We start from the raw sequence: 6,064 nt of genomic DNA on the forward strand, positions 1-6,064 counted from the left end.
GCAATCTACTGCATCTTTGCTTTGATAATATTACTGAATATGATCCAGATGTAGTATTTGATAAATATGCAGTTTTCTCAGCTTTTTGCCCATAATGTTGCTTTTTTAAATGAAACGTACCTACATTCAAGTGTTGGGAAAAAATAAAATAAAATATATATATATAGAGAGAGAGAGAGAGAGAGAGAGAGAGAGAGAGAGAGAGAGAGAGAGAGAGGCTCTGCTTATTTTGATGTATTGCACGTTCATATATTCATACAACCAAATATTCTGGGGGCCATGAACTTCTAGTGACAAATCAGCAAAAACACTGGCGGTGGCTTGGCAACTTTAAAAAAAAAAAAAAATTCCTGCCGGGGAAAGAGTTAACTCAGACAAAACAGAGGCGTTAATTATTGGACTAAAAGTCTCCATATATAATAAACTAAAATACTAACTCTTATTGTCTGCTCAGTCAGGTCTTCATCATCAGTTAAGAATCTGGGTGTGCTACTTGATAGATATTTGTCATTTGAAAGCCACATTTCTAGCATTTGTAAAACCAGTTTTTCTGTCTTAACTCTTTACCCTCCAGCATTTTGTTTTTAAATTATTTTTTAAATTATTTATTTATTTTTAAGTTGCCAGTCACCACCAGAATGTTTTCATTTTCACAAAGCTTTCATGGCCCCCAGAATATTTGTTGTATAAATATCTGAACATGCAGTAAGTCAAAAGAAAGAGCAGAGCGTCGTCTCTTAAACAAAACCCATTTTATTCTAGTTTCATGCATTTTTTTTCATGCAATCTTGAAAATTGTTGCACAAATGCCTTTCTTTCATAATTTTATCATTCTTGTACATCTTTATTTAAATAAATATAAAAAGTTCATCTTCAGAGGCTATTTTCAACCCCCAAAATGTTCTTATGTTTTTAGAAATTAGTATAAAGCACAAGTGCATGAAGTGATCATTAAGGCTATGCTGAAAATGATAATTTCACATAATTGTAGTTATAAAACAATGGGTAACATTCAGTGCAATCATGCATTTTTTCATTAAAAAATGGCATTTCAATTCATACTTATGAATACTTGTACATGACACTGCATACAGAAGCTACAGCTGTGAGAATATGCTTTGTTAGCTTTATTTGAGATATGTTTGCTGTTTCACAAGTGATGGATGTAAACCTGCACAGATATGAGCATCAACATGAGCAGTTCACACTGGATGAGAAAACATCTGTCTGCTCACTGTTGAAGCTGCAACTGACTCTGAGACATGACCAAGTGAAAGAATAATCAAATAAAAGTTCAGAAACATCATGGATTCTAAAACAACATAAATAGTGTTCAAAAATAGCAATAAATAGCAATAATAGACCTTTCACCCTTTTTATAATTGTTGTGTCTCTATAGGGACAGTTTATTGTTTTTTGAATACAACAGACCCAATTGCTATTTTTGAACACTATTTATGTTAAGAACCATCTTAATTGAGAATTATGATGTGTAACTGGTTTATTGACCTTTGGTGTATATTGTGTGGAGTACACTGGATATTTTCAGTAGTGTCATTCCTGTTCTTCAACTTGGACATGTCTCATTTGGTCCTGTTTGGTTTAACCTCTGGTATCAGACATGATCTGAACTATTGCCTCTAGTGGCAAAGAAATTGTGTTGCAAGTGCCAGAGTGGCACACCTGAAATCACTATAAGTATGGCTCGATTCTGTTTGTTTGCTATCAACACCCTGATGAAGGCCAGTGGGCCAATACGCGTTGGTGTTTTATGCTTTAGCCCTTTTAAATAATAAAGGCTTTTCAACTTTTGCATCCTACTGAGTGCCTGGACCTGGATTTTTTCCAAATTCTTTTTCATGAACAGTTTACCCTTCCATGAGCACCAGAGGATACAAGGGATACCAGCAGTGCTCCAGTTCCCTTTTGTCTACCACATAAATGGTATTTAAGACTCTGTAATACAATTTTAGATATTTAAGACCTTAAAAAAAATGAAGACAATTAATTCTATCATAATATACAAATATTTTGTATTTTGTTAAATTGATCTTTTTTTTCACATTACAGTAACGAGAACAGGATTTTTTAATTGCAGAAATGATCATTTAGGTCAATGTTTAATTGTCATGAAAATGTCAATGTTAAACATGTTGATCCTAATCTGTGCTTCCCTTTCATTCGGTCACTCTCGACGTGTGTAACTAAACGAGCCAATGCACACTGGCATGTGATTATTGCATCCAGGTGCCGCTGATCACAGTGTGATAAGAGGCAGCAGGTACACCATATTCATTCATCCTTTCGCTTCGGAGCCAAGCTGTAGTGCAACACTACTGCTATCTACTTCGGTGTTGCAAAGCAGAGAGCCAGCGAGTGTGGGCATTACGGTACGGCAGCGGTGGTCACGGTCACACAGTGAGAACAGAAAATCATCTTCTTGCAGACAGCCACACCTGGAGTGTGCAGTGGCCAGCTCCCCTGTGTGCTTCAGCACAAAAGAGCATTTCTTTAAAAGAGCAACACGGGTGATCGCATCATCCATGTGTTTCTGGGTGCGGTCACTATCTGGCGGTAGATTGTGGAAGGCACCTTTCACCTTTTTTTTCACCTGGTTCCTGGAACTCATGCTCCTCACGACAGCCCCTTCCTGGACGATTCCTCTGAGGAAGGATCTGGATGTGTGGTCCCTGGATGGAATGCAGAGGTTCAAGGTTCTAGGTGACCTATCCCAGGAGGTAGCTCTCACTATTGCTTTAACAAATGCTCCATCCACAAGACAGGCCTATGAGCTGAAGTCGAACCTGTTCGTCAAATGGTGTTCCTCCCACTAGGAGGTCCCCTGGAGATGTTCGATCAGAACCGTGCTTTCCTTCTTGCAGCAAGGGTTGGAGCATAGGCTGTCCCCCTCCACCCTTAAGGTTTACGTTGCCGCTATTTTGGCCCATCGTGACCCCAAAGAGGGGAGGTCAGTGGGGAAGCATGATCTGGTCGTCAGGTTTCTTGGGGGGGCAGAAGGTTAAATCCTCCTTGGCCTTTCTCCCTGTCCTCTTGGGATTCGGCATTGGTGCTAAAAACCCTACAAACTGCCCCCTTCGAGCCTTTGCAGTCAGTTGAGTTTAAGTTTTTTTTTTTATGAAAACCCTGCTCCTGACTGCATTGGCCTCGATCAAGAGGGTGGGGGACCTGCAGGCATTTTCAGTCGATGAATCGTGTCTTCAGTTTGGGCCGGCTGATTCCAGTGCAACACTGAGACCCCGGCCCAGCTACATGCTCAAGGTTCTTACCACTCCCTTCAGGGACCAGGTGGTGAAACTGCAAGCGCTGCCCCTGGAGGAGGCAGACCCAGCCCTAGCTTTGCTCTGTCCTGTATGCGCACTGCGACAGTACATGGACAGAACTCAGAGCTTTAGGACCTCAGAACAGCTCTTTGTCTGTTACGGTGGACAGCAGAAGGAGAAAGCTGTCTCCAAGCAGAGGATGGCCCACTGGATAGTGGATGCCTACGAAGCACAAGGTGTGCCCTGCCTGATCAGGTTGCGTGCTCACTCCACTAGGGGTGTCGCATTGTCCTGGGCAGTGGCTCGCGGTGCCTTGCTAATGGACATCTGTAGAGCTGCGGGCTGGGCGACTCCCAACACGTTCGCTGGGTTCTATAGCCTGTGTGTCAAACCAGTTTCCTCTTGTGTTCTCACCTCAAATGGGTAGTGGCACTGAGAGGCCCTGTTCAGAGTCGGCTTCAGGCAGACCCTGTTCAGCACTCCGGCGGGCAGACATGGCGGAGCGTCCGGCGCCAGGCCTTCCAGCCAATGAATTCCTGTAATCTGGTGTGAGGCTAGTGCCCATACGAGTGACCCGGCTGGGATCCCATATGTGTATTTCTATGGCACACCTACCAAGGCCATGTTTCCCCTGGCAAACCATGTTGCAGCCACGATGCAGCCATGAGCCATCTCAGAGACTTCCATGTGTAGAAGGGCCCTTCGGGGTTACTTCACTTAGGAAATGTCACTTAACCCCCTCTGGGAGGAGGTGACTCCGCAGTGTATGAAAAGGCACGCTTTCCCAGTGTTATCCAAGTCCTACTGCTGGGTTGCGAGGAACAACTGTAGTTGATGTAGAGCCCGGTCCAATCGTCTCCCTTATAGGAGGGATCAGGAGGCCTACACAGGGCACTGGAGGGGGCAGCACCTGTGGCATGTTGGTAGGTATCCTAATTCGTTGGTCATCACTGACGTGACGTTGTGAGTGACCGACTGAAAGGGAACCTCTCAGTTGTGTATGTAACCCTCATTCCCTGAATTCCACGTCCCGTCACCACAGTTGCTGTACCACCGTTGAGCTGCCGGGTCACCGGCTCGGCTCCACAGCAAAAGCATGAATGAATGCGCTGCACCTGCTGCCTCTTATACTCACGCTATGATCAGCGGCAGCTGGATGCAACAATCGCATGCCAATGTGCACTGGCTCGTTTAGTTACACTTGAAGTGGATTTGTCTCTCTAGCGAGATCCCAATTCATCGGTCATCACCGACGTGATATCTCCGTTCCCTTCTTCAGGGAACTAGGGTTACATACGTAACTGAGACATTCTCTATGTTTGATGTGAGATTGGCGTATCTGATGCTCGCAGTTATCCTGTCACGTGTGTGTTTCTCAGAGCTCAGAGATTAGAGATTAGAAATGATTAGAACACTAGTATTTTCAGCAGCTTAAAATGTTTTTAAGTTGGTTGTTTCTATCTTTTGCTGTAGTATGTCAGTAAGAAATATCAGTTTACATTTCCAAACATTCATTTGGCCATGCTCCACACAGAGATCTGATCTGATCATTATCAGTCTGTTTTAGGACTGTCCTGGATAAACAAACATGACAGTAGGTGGCGGCAGGTGCCTTAAGTGATTTATTGAATCATTATTTGTAGTTATTAAAGGGATGGTTATTATGTAATTGATGATTATGTCTTTTGTGGTTCATGTCGTTTGAGACCTGTGTTAATTTTGTTAATATTGTGTAAGATATTTTAGATTTAGTCCGAGAGCTTTCTGTTCCTCCATTGAGAATGTATGTACGTTATACTGTCCACGTCCAGAAAGGTAATCAAAACATCTTCAAAGTAGTCCATGTGACATCAGAGGGTCCGTTAGAATTTTTTAAAGCATCGAAAATACATTTTGGTCCAAAAATATCAAAACCTACGACTTTATTCAGCATTGACTTCTCTCCCGGGTCTGTTATGAGCGCGTTCACAACACTGCAGTTTAGTGATATCCGGTTCGAGAACGAATCACTAGATGTAACCGGATCTTCTTGAACCAGTTCACCAAATCGAACTGAATCATTTGAAACAGTTCGCGTCAACAATAAGCATTAATCCACAAATGACTTAAGCTGTTAACTTTTTTAACATGGCTGACACTCCCTCTGAGTTCAAATAAACCAAAAACCCCGGAGTAATTCATTTACTCAAACACTGACTGAACTGCTGTGAAGAGAGAACTGAAGATGAACACGAGCCGAGCCAGATAACGAACGAAACATTGACTCGTTCTCGAGTCAAGAACCGTTTCTGTCGGACGCGTCCGGTTCGAGAACCGAGGAGCTGATGATACTGCGCATGCGTGATTCAGCGTGAAGCAGACTGACACACAGCGCGTCTGAACCGAACTGGTTCTTTCCGAGCTGGGATTGATTCTGAACTGATTCTGTGCTAATGTTATGAGCGCGGGTAAACCGAAGGCTTGAATCAAGGGCAATCATCGCCAATGAAGTCATTACGTCGAGCGCAAAAGAACTGGTGAACCGTTTTCGGCAACCGGTTTATTGAATCAAACTGTCCGAAAGAACCGGTTCGCAGAAAAGAACAGAACTTCCCATCACTACCGGTGATCCGAAAACCGATGCAACCGGTTCTTGACTCGAGAACGAGTCAATGTTTCGTTCGTTATCTGGCTCGGTTCAGTCAGTGTACTGTTTGAGTAAATGAATTACTCCGGGATATTGGTTTATTTGAACTCAGAGGGAGTGTCAGCCATGTTAAAAAAGTTAACAGCTTAAGTCATTT

This window comes from Cyprinus carpio, chromosome A21, assembly GCF_018340385.1.
Source record: "Cyprinus carpio isolate SPL01 chromosome A21, ASM1834038v1, whole genome shotgun sequence".
Lineage (NCBI taxonomy): Eukaryota > Metazoa > Chordata > Actinopteri > Cypriniformes > Cyprinidae > Cyprinus > Cyprinus carpio.